The 8,721-nt window shown below is 44.3% G+C and overlaps 3 non-coding genes across 3 annotated transcripts; all 3 read left to right on the top strand.

Moving 5' to 3' along the window:
• Nucleotides 1-82, top strand: trnal-aag (transfer RNA leucine (anticodon AAG)). Its single transcript has one exon. It is a non-coding gene; the product is annotated as a tRNA-Leu (tRNA).
• A 2,785-nt stretch (nt 83-2,867) lies between these two features.
• trnal-uag (transfer RNA leucine (anticodon UAG)) lies at nt 2,868-2,949 on the top strand. The gene has a single exon. It is a non-coding gene; the product is annotated as a tRNA-Leu (tRNA).
• Nucleotides 2,950-6,755: 3,806 nt separating this feature from the next.
• On the top strand, nt 6,756-6,837 carry trnal-aag (transfer RNA leucine (anticodon AAG)). Its single transcript has one exon. It is a non-coding gene; the product is annotated as a tRNA-Leu (tRNA).
• Nucleotides 6,838-8,721: the final 1,884 nt, after the last annotated feature.

Genomic DNA, 8,721 nt, shown 5'->3' on the forward strand with positions numbered 1-8,721 from the left:
GGTAGTGTGGCCGAGCGGTCTAAGGCGCTGGATTAAGGCTCCAGTCTCTCATGAGGCGTGGGTTCAAATCCCACCACTGCCACTTATGCATCAATTCAGGTGTTTTCTTCTTGCCCAACTCCTGTCAGTGCAGCTGTGTAAAGTATCAGGACTCAGAAGTGGTAGCCTCTGCTATCCTCTACGCTGTGGTCTGTTGTGCTCCGAGCAGCACAGAGAGGGATAGGAAGAGGCTCAACAAACTGGTTACGAGGGCGAGCTCTGTGGTGGGCTGCCCTCTTGACACTGTTGAGGAGGTGGGCGAGAGGAGGGTGCTAGCCAGGCTAGCATCCATCAGGAACAACCCCTCTCACCCACTGCATCTGACCTTGGAGAACTTGAGCAGCCCCTTCAGTCAGAGACTCAGACTCCCCCCGTGTAAGAAGGAACGCTACCGCAGCTCTTTCATCCCCACCACAATTAGGCTGTACAATGACAACCTGTAAACACATCCTTCTGTGCAATACTTTTCCCCGTAACGTGCAATTCTTAACCCCAATGTGCAATTTAAGCCCGATGTGCAATATCCTCTGCCACACAATGCATGGATCTATTTCACTTCGATAACCCGTGCACTATTTATTTTTGTTATTAGCATTACTAAACTTCATACTCTTCATACACTTTACGACACTTTACCACTATTTTATCTTCTTTTTGCAAATATTCATAGCTTATATTTTTAGTTTTACTACAATTGCTGTTATTTTTCCATATTTTTCTTTTTATATTGTATTCTATTTTTTTATGAAAGGAGGACTACGGTCCAGAAGTCTCTTTTTGCACCTTTATCCCCCAACTTGTACCTTCCTGTGAATCGAGCTGTTGTTACATGCAGTTTCTCACACGTGAGATTAATAAAGTTCCTCTTATCTTATCTTAACAGATGTAGAAACTGCAGAAGGTCTTTTAAATGATTTTTTAATTTGGAAAAAAAACTCTGCGATATAGTGAACCCGCGATAAACGAAATGCTAAGTAGCGAGGGATCAATGTAATAGGTAAGGACATTGTGTAGAATGGTGAAAGAAGTCACATACATGCCTCGCAATCTGTATGCATTGAGGATGGATCAACCTCCACGCAGCACAGCCAACGTGTGGAAAATATTATCCCCACAGCACTTCTTCTCAAAAGTATGACTTAAGAGAATGTCCAAAGCTTTGCAAACTTCACTAAGGTCCAAATAGCAGAGGATGGTTTCGATCCATCGACCTCTGGGTTATGGGGCCAGCACGCTTCCGCTGTGCCACTCTGCTGCATAACACAGGTTACTCATGATGTCCTCCAATTGGCAAACAAGCATTCGGTTCCAGGCTTCATTAGTTTATGATCAAAGCTCAGTCGGGCAGCACTAACCTGGATGCTATCATATGCTATGGTTTAAAAAACAACTAGTCCCTGATCTAACAATTAAGTCAAGTCAAGTTTATTTATATAGCCCTAAATCACAAGCAGTCTCAAAGGGCTTCACACATACAAAACAAATTGACAATTATTCTCAAAGCATCCCCTGATCTTAAGCTCCCATTTTAAAGTTGAGTCTAATATAATATATAATGGGTTAAAATATAAAAATTGTATAAATATATTATGTTTTTAAGATTGAGTTCACTGTAAAATGTTTCTGAAGAGATTTTTGAAGGATCAAGCCATTGTGAGTCTCAAATACGGATTGAGGGGGGCCCCGGTGATCCGCGTCCAGGCGAGGGAAAACCAAATCCAATTTTGTTTCTTATCATTAGGAGTTTTTGTGAGCCGTGCTTTATCTGGCCCCTCACCTAGGACCCATTTGCCATGGGTGACCCTACTAGACACTTCTGTGCTCGACACGGATTGTCCATACTGAACACCATGAGGTGAGAAGTCTATCTGTACGGGCAACGACCGACACTTAAGTTCAACAAAGATTGAAAAAAAGTGTTGTTCTTGATCCTTGGTGTTTATATGACTATGGCTTCTGCATTTTAAATTGAAGTTGAGAATTCTAGGTAGGTAGAATGGCCGAGCGGTTTAAAGCACTGAATTAAGCCTTCAGTCTCTCATGAGGAGACATATTCCATGTGAAACCTAATTGATGTGGAGTGGTGGTGATTTCGTGGGGAAAGTTCAGCTGTGCAGCGGAGACACCAGCCCTCATGTTCGAGTCCCTTGCCTGGAACTGGAACAGGAGGGCTGGTGTCTCTGCTTCTCTCCCCTTTCCTCACAAACCTAACAGGGAGCTGTTTGGCTGCAGACTGGTTGTTGGAACTATTTTCTGCTGGTCTTGAGAACTTCGGCAAGCTTCGTCAGGACTGGCGTCGTCTATAGCGTGCCTGTGTCAGTGCTCTTTTGCAGCCTGACAGTAGGTGCTGTAGGCTTGCGTTAGGTGCGCTGCACAAGGGACAGCTCCCTTCCTGCCTTCTCCTGCTTGTAGTCCAAGGTTATGGACTGGATCGGCAGTTGCAGCGCGGTTGCCCCGAACAAGCCCGTGTCAGAGAAGCCTTTCGGTAAACCGAGGCATTTCCGAATGTAGGAGTTGGCTTAGTATGTCCAGCCTGTTCGTTGTTGAGGATGGAATGTTTCTTCTTTGTTACATTATCAACAAGGCGGTTTAGGACAGCACTAATTTGGGTGCTGTGTGGGGAAACTAGCTATGTGTCTTCCGATTTCAAAGTTTTAATCTTCTGATTGTCACTCATATTGTTTCGCATCTGTTGTGTACAGGCTTCATTACATAATGAACAAAGCTCCGTCGGCCAGCACTAACCTGGATGCTGGTGAAGAAACCAACTATCCTCCAATTTCACGTCTTAATAGAATGATCAATAAATGTAGAAACTGCAGAAGGTCGGTAGTGTGGCCGAGCGGTCTAAGGCGCTGGATTTAGGCTCCAGTCTCTCCTGAGGCGTGGGTTCAAATCCCACCACTGCCACTTATGCATCAATTCAGGTGTTTTCTTCTTGCCCAACTCCTGTCAGTGCAGCTGTGTAAAGTATCAGGACTCAGAAGTGGTAGCCTCTGCTATCCTCTACGCTGTGGTCTGTTGGGCTCCGAGCAGCACAGAGGGATAGGAAGAGGCTCAAGAAACTGGTTAAGAGGGCCATCTCTGTGGTAGGCTGCCCTCTTGACACTGTTGAGGAGGTGGGCGAGAGGAGGGTGCTAGCCAGGCTAACATCCATCAGGAACAACCCCTCTCACCCACTGCATCTGACCTTGGAGAACTTGAGCAGCCCCTTCAGTCAGAGACTCAGACTCCCCCCGTGTAAGAAGGAACGCTACCGCAGCTCCTTCATCCCCAACGCAATTAGGCTGTACAATGACAACCTCTAAACACATCCTTCTGTGCAATACTTTTCCCCGTAACGTGCAATTCTTAACCCCAATGTGCAATTTAAGCCCAATGTGCAATATCCTCTGCCACACAATGCATGGATCTATTTCACTTCGATAACCCGTGCACTATTTCTCTTTGTTATTAGCATTACTAAACTTCATACTCTTCATACACTTTACGACACTTTACCACTATTTTATCTTCTTTTTGTAAATATTCATAGCTTATATTTTTAGTTTTACTACAATTGCTGTTATTTTTCCATATTTTTCTTTTTATATTGTATTCTATTTTTTATGCCGGAGGACTACGGTCCAGAAGTCTCTTTTTGCACCTTTATCCCCTAACTTGTACCTTCCTGTAAATCGAGCTGTTGTTACATGCAGTTTCTCACACGTGAGATTAATAAAGTTCCTCTTATCTTATTTTAACAGATTGTTAGAAAAATGTATATATATGTTATCATGCGTTTTCTAATCAATGCCTTACCGCAATATTACTGCAATATATGCTTGCTGTTTGGCCTTGCTGTTTTTATGATGTACCACAGAAGGACAGTTCCTTTCTAACAAAGACCACTTTGTTAGACAACATGCCTCATTGCTGTCCTGCACCCCAGATGAACCTCCAAGTGACCATTAAAGTCAGGGTTTCCCAACTATCTTGATCGTAGGATTAGGTTGGAATGTATATAACCAGTAATAAATAACTTAGCTTGTTGCATCCTACACAATGTCGTAAAACTTCCCTTGCTATGTTTTAACTAGAGGTCAAAGGTTTTTTCTTCTGTATCCAGTCCACTCAAACTCTTCCCAGATGTTCTTATCAGTATGTAAACACCTAGTGATTTTTGCTTACGAGACAAAGCCCACATGCTTTCCTCCTCCCCTTTTAGTGGCTTATGTCTCACACTGTAGGTAGGGCAAATCCAAATAAAAAGAGCGGGAGTGCCTACAGATATTCAGTGTGTGTAGAGATTGTATTAAGCTATCTGTACTGCACTCCTCGCGAGAAAAGACTTAATATACTGTCTCACTTGTGGTTTGTTTGCTGTTGCTCTTCTTAATAGTTATTCAGTCAGCGAAATAAACCTGACACAGATGTAGAAACTGCAGAAGGTCTTTTAAATGATTTTTTAATTTGGAAAAAAAACTCCGCGATATAGTGAACCCGCGATAAACGAAATGCGAAGTAGCGAGGGATCACTGTAATAGGTAAGGACATTGTGTATTTGGACTGAGAATGGTGAAAGAAGTCACATACATTCCTCGCAATCTGTATGCATTGAGGATGGATCAACCTCCACGCAGCACAGCCAACGTGTGGAAAATATTATCCCCACGGCACTTCTTCTCAAAAGTATGACTTAAGAGAATGTCCAAAGCTTTGCAAACTTCACTAAAGTCCAAATAGCAGAGGATGGTTTCGATCCATCGACCTCTGGGTTATGGGCCCAGCACACTTCCGTTGCGCCACTCTGCTGCATAACACTGGTTACTCATGATGTCCTCCAATTGGCAAACAAGCATTCGGTTCCAGGCTTCATTAGTTTATGATCAAAGCTCAGTCGGGCAGCACTAACGTGGATGCGATCATATGCTATGGTTTAAAAAACAACTAGTCCCTGATCTAACAATTAAGCAGTCTCAAAGGGCTTCACACATACAAAACAAATTGACAATTATTCTCAAAAGCATCCCCTGATCTTAAGCTCCCATTTTAAAGATGAGTCTAATATATTATATAATGGATTAAAATATAAAAATATTAAACATGTATAAATATATTATGTTTTTAAGCTTGAGTTCACTGTAAAATGTTTCTGAAGAGATTTTTGAAGGATCAAGCCATTGTGAGTCTCAAATACGGATTGAGGGGGGCCCCGGTGATCCGCGTCCAGGCGAGGGAAAACCAAATCCAATTTTGTTTCTTATCATTAGGGGTTTTTGTGAGCCGTGCTTTATCTGGCCTCTCACCTAGGACCCTTTTGCCATGGGTGACCCTACTAGACACTTCTGTGCTCGACACGGATTGTCCATACTGAACACCATGAGGTGAGAAGTCTATCTGTACAGGCAACGACCGACACTTAAGTTCAACAAAGATTGAAAAAAAGTGTTGTTCCTGATCCTTGGTGTTTGTATGACTATGGCTTCTGCATTTTAAATTGAAGTTGAGGATTCTAGGTAGGTAGTGTGGCAGAGCAGTAAAGCACTGAATTAAGCCTTCAGTCTCTCATGAGGAGACATATTCCATGTGAAACGTAATTGACGTGGAGTGGTGGCGATTTCATGGGGAAAGTTCAGCTGTGCAGCGGAGACACCAGCCCTCATGTTCCAGTCCCTTGCCTGAAACTGGAACAAGAGGGCTGGTGTCTCCGCTTCTCTCCCCTTTCCTCACAAACCTAACAGGGAGCTGTTTGGCTGCAGACTGGTTGTTGGAACTCTTTTCTGCTGGTCTCGAGAACTTCGGCCAGCTTCGTCAGGACTGGCGCCGTCTATAGCGTGCCTGTGTCAGTGCTCTTTTGCAGCCTGACAGTAGGTGCTGTAGGCTTGCGTTTGGTGCGCTGCAAGAGGGACAGCTCCCTTCCTTGTCAAATCACTGGCGGAGCTTTCTGTGGATAAGTTGACCTGATCAGAAAGCTGTCTGGCTTGCGGCATCTTCCACAGGTAAGCCCAGCTGAGAGGTCTCCCCTTCCCAAGTGGTCCATCTCCTTTGGCGACCCTGTGACACGGCCTTGATGGTGGACTGCTCCTGCTTTGATCTTGAAACCTCTTCCACAACCAAGCTTTTCGTTCCCTCTTTGTGGCCTTGGACCAGAGTCGTGGAGGCTCTTCCCAGCCAAGCCCCACTCTCCTTTCTTGCACCTTGCCAATTATTTCCTGATGTTGAAGCCTGCCGATAGCACCACAAGTGCAATTCTCACAGTACGATCTGAGGATTCTTTTAACTCAAGAACGAACCTGACCTTCTCCTGCTTGTAGCTCAAGATTATGGACTGGATCGGCAGCTGCAGCGCGGTTGCCTCGAACAAGCCCGTTTCAGAGAAGCCTTTCGGTAAACCGAGCCGTTTCCGAATGTAGGAGTTGGCTTAGTATGTCCAGCCTGTTCGTTGTTGAGGATGGAATGTTTCTTCTTTGTTACATTATCAACAAGGCGGTGTAGGACAGCACTAATTTGGGTGCTGTGTGGGGAAACTAGCTATGTGTCTTCCGATTTCAAAGTTTTAATCTTCTGATTGTCACTCATATTTTTTCGCATCTGTTGTGTACAGGCTTCATTACATTATGAACAAAGCTCCGTCGGCCAGCACTAACCTGGATGCTGGTGAAGAAACCAACTAGGTATCCTCCAATTTCACGTCTTAATAGAATGATCAACAAATGGAGAAACTGCAGAAGATCGGTAGTGTGGCCGAGCGGTCTAAGGCGCTGGATTAAGGCTCCAGTCTCTCATGAGGCGTGGGTTCAAATCCCACCACTGCCACTTATGCATCAATTCAGGTGTTTTCTTCTTGCCCAACTCCTGTCAGTGCAGCTGTGTAAAGTATCAGGACTCAGAAGTGGTAGCCTCTGCTATCCTCTACGCTGTGGTCTGTTGTGCTCCGAGCAGCACAGAGAGGGATAGGAAGAGGCTCAACAAACTGGTTAAGAGGGCGAGCTCTGTGGTGGGCTGCCCTCTTGACACTGTTGAGGAGGTGGGCGAGAGGAGGGTGCTAGCCAGGCTAGCATCCATCAGGAACAACCCCTCTCACCCACTGCATCTGACCTTGGAGAACTTGAGCAGCCCCTTCAGTCAGAGACTCAGACTCCCCCCGTGTATGAAGGAACGCTACCGCAGCTCCTTCATCCCCACCACAATTAGGCTGTACAATGACAACCTGTAAACACATCCTTCTGTGCAATACTTTTCCCCGTAACGTGCAATTCTTAACCCCAATGTGCAATTTAAGCCCGATGTGCAATATCCTCTGCCACACAATGCATGGATCTATTTCACTTCGATAACCCGTGCACTATTTCTTTTTGTTATTAGCATTACTAAACTTCATACTCTTCATACACTTTACGACACTTTACCACTATTTTATCTTCTTTTTGCAAATATTCATAGCTTATATTTTTAGTTTTACTACAATTGCTGTTATTTTTCCATATTTTTCTTTTTATATTGTATTCTATTTTTTATGAAAGGAGGACTACGGTCCAGAAGTCTCTTTTTGCACCTTTATCCCCCAACTTGGACCTTCCTGTAAATCGAGCTGTTGTTACATGCAGTTTCTCACACTTGAGATTAATAAAGTTCCTCTTATCTTATCTTAACAGATGTAGAAACTGCAGAAGGTCTTTTAAATGATATTTTAATTTGGAACTCAATTAATTTGGAATGAGGAGGTGGGCGAGAGGAGGGTGCTAGCCAGGCTATCCGGCCAGTGATGACCGGGTCCCTCGCCTTGGCCTTGCAACCGCAACCCCTGTGGGGACTCCGCTCCCTCGTGCTCGTCGGAACCAACGACTTTCGCCATGCTAGCCCCGTGGTGACCATCTGCACGTGTATCCGACTGGGTGCCCAGGACGCTGCTCACACGTTTGCCTGCTTTGTGATGTTTTTCACCGATTCACGACCACGGTCCATTGGGCGCCGTTGAACTGGACTGCCGTTACACCTGTCTATGGACCCCGTGGAGGCTATTTTGTGTGTTTTGGGGTGTTCTCTTGTATTATATTTTCTCTTATATTTTTAGTTTTACTACAATTGCTGTTATTTTTCCATATTTTTCTTTTTATATTGTATTCTATTTTTTATGAAAGGAGGACTACGGTCCAGAAGTCTCTTTTTGCACCTTTATCCCCCAACTTGTACCTTCCTGTGAATCGAGCTGTTGTTACATGCAGTTTCTCACACGTGAGATTAATAAAGTTCCTCTTATCTTATCTTAACAGATGTAGAAACTGCAGAAGGTCTTTTAAATGATTTTTTAATTTGGAAAAAAAACTCCGCGATATAGTGAACCCGCGATAAACGAAATGCTAAGTAGCGAGGGATCAATGTAATAGGTAAGGACATTGTGTATTTGGACTGAGAATGGTGAAAGAAGTCACATACATGCCTCGCAATCTGTATGCATTGAGGATGGATCAACCTCCACGCAGCACAGCCAACGTGTGGAAAATATTATCCCCACAGCACTTCTTCTCAAAAGTATGACTTAAGAGAATGTCCAAAGCTTTGCAAACTTCACTAAGGTCCAAATAGCAGAGGATGGTTTCGATCCATCGACCTCTGGGTTATGGGCCCAGCACGCTTCCGCTGCGCCACTCTGCTGCATAACACAGGTTACTCATGATTTCCTCCAATTGGCAAACAAGC

This window comes from Syngnathus typhle, linkage group LG4 (genome assembly GCF_033458585.1).
Source record: "Syngnathus typhle isolate RoL2023-S1 ecotype Sweden linkage group LG4, RoL_Styp_1.0, whole genome shotgun sequence".
NCBI lineage: Eukaryota > Metazoa > Chordata > Actinopteri > Syngnathiformes > Syngnathidae > Syngnathus > Syngnathus typhle.